A 2500-nucleotide genomic window follows, 5' to 3' on the forward strand; every position below is an offset into this window, starting at 1 on the left:
GTACTGAGAGGCGAACCCGCAAGGGCGGGGAGGAACTGCCGTGCCCATAGCGGCCCTCGGCGGGCCGGGCAGGCGCCTACCCCTGGCGGGTCTCGTGTTCCGATCTACCAGTGCTTTTAAGGGAAAAAGCGAGAAAAACGGAGAAAATTCGAAAAAGTGACGAAAAAGGGGAAAAAGCATGGAAAAGGGGCTGAAAAGCCCGCACCCGTAGCTTCCTGGGCGGCCCGGGGGCCGTGCGGGGGCTTGGCGGTCCGTTTACCATAGCCCCAGGTGCTTGGACCCCTGTAATTGCTACTGTCTCCTGAAAATCTGACCATACCCTTCTGGTCACCCTACGGCGCAGCGATACCTCCACACCGCGGTCGAGGCGGGACTCATGCCCGGGAAGAGGCCTCGGGGTCGGACACGAGCCGGGGAGCGATAGGCCTGGATCTGCCACCCCGGCGTAAAAAGTGGGACTTAGAAAAATTTTTGGACTTAGAAAAATTTTCGACAAGGGAGATCCTCCTGGAGGAATCGGGCCTCAGGCCGACGAGGAGCACTCTCGTCGGACACTTTCGGCCGGCACCCGCGATCACAGCCCTGGAGGTGGACTTAGAAAAATTTTCACTCTGCACTCACAGGCCGAATCCTCATGGAGGAATCGGCCTCTAGCCCAGCACAGGCACCTCTGGTCGGCCACGCTATGCGCCCACAACCGCGATCACAGCCCTGGAGGTATTATTTTTTGGACTTTGAAAATTTTTTCACTCTGCACACACAGGCCGAATCCTCATGGAGGAATCGGCCTCTAGCCCAGCGCAGGCACCTCTGGTCGGCCACGCTATGCGCCCACACCCGCGATCACATCCCTGGAGGTATTATTTTTTGGACTTTGAAAATTTTTTCACTCTGCACACACAGGCCGAATCCTCATGGAGGAATCGGCCTCTAGCCCAGCGCAGGCACCTCTGGTCGGCCACGCTATGCGCCCACACCCGCGATCACATCCCTGGAGGTATTATTTTTTGGACTTTGAAAATTTTTTCACTCTGCACTCACAGGCCGAATCCTCATGGAGGAATCGGCCTCTAGCCCAGCACATGCACCTCTGGTCGGCCACGCTATGCGCCCACACCCGCGGTCACACTCCTGGAGGTCCGAATTTTTTTTTTTCTTTTCTTTTCTTTTCAGGCCGAATCCTCCTGGAGGAATTGCATTCTCCCCGACCCCAGGCACCATCGGCGGGCACCCCCCACCCGCGACCACGCCACCTGGAGGTCAGATTTTCGAAAAATTTTCTTTCGCCTTTATCTCGGAAACGGCCAATTCCGCCTGGGAAAAAACGATTTTGGCCGGCCCTAGGCACTCCCCACGGCCACTTTGGGCCTCCCCCCGCTGCCCATGGGGCTTCTGGGAACCGGGGGGGGGGCCCCCGACTTCGGACGGCCGTATCTCGGCCACCGTTGGTCCGATCGGCTCCAAATTTCGCAGGGGAGTCCATGGGGAGGCCCCGGACCCGATGCCACATACCCCGGGGCCGACGCCCCCCGCCGGCGCCCCCTGGAGGATGGGAGTCTGTTACATCTCCTGGGGCTATGGGAAATTTTCTGGCTCTCAGCTCACATGCAGGCTGAATCCTCCTGGAGGAATTGCATTCTCCCCGACCCCAGGCACCCTCGGCGGGCACCCCCACCCGCGACCACGCCACCTGGAGGTCAGATTTTCGAAAAATTTTCTTTCGCCTATATCTCGGAAACGGCCAATTCCGCCTGGGAAAAAACGATTTTGGCCGGCCCTAGGCACTCCCCACGGCCACTTTGGGCCTCCCCCCGCTGCCCATGGGGCTTCTGGGAACCGGGGGGGGGGCCCCCGACTTCGGACGGCCGTATCTCGGCCACCGTTGGTCCGATCGGCTCCAAATTTCGCAGGGGAGTCCATGGGGAGGCCCCGGACCCGATGCCACATGCCCCGGGGCCGACATCCCCCGCCGGCGCCCCCTGGAGGATGGGGGTCCGTTACATCTCCTGGGGCTATGGGAATTTTTCTGGCTCTCAGCTCAGGTGCAGGCTGAATCCTCCTGGAGGAATTGGATTCTCCCCGAAGCCAGGCACCTCAGGTCAGCCATGTAGGTGCCCCCCACTGCGCTCACACTTGTAGAGGTCATGATTTGGGGGATTTTGAATTTTTCTGGGTCTCTGAACATTTTGGGGAAAATATTCACACTCTGCACGCGCAGGCCAAATCATCATGGAGGAATCGGCCTCCAGCCCAGCACAAGCACCTCAGGTCGGACACAGTAGGTGCCTGCACTGGGCTCACACCCATGGAGGTCATGATTTGGGGGATTTTGAATTTTTCTGGGTCTCTGAACATTTTGGGGAAAATATTCACACTCTGCAGGCGCAGGCCAAATCATCATGGAGGAATTGGCCTCTAGCCCAGCACAAGCACCTCAGGTCGGACACACTATGTGCCTGCACTGGGCTCACACCCATGGAGGTCATGATTTTTAGGACAT

The sequence above is a fragment of the Clarias gariepinus genome, chromosome 27 (genome assembly GCF_024256425.1).
Source record: "Clarias gariepinus isolate MV-2021 ecotype Netherlands chromosome 27, CGAR_prim_01v2, whole genome shotgun sequence".
NCBI classification, from domain to species: Eukaryota; Metazoa; Chordata; class Actinopteri; order Siluriformes; family Clariidae; genus Clarias; species Clarias gariepinus.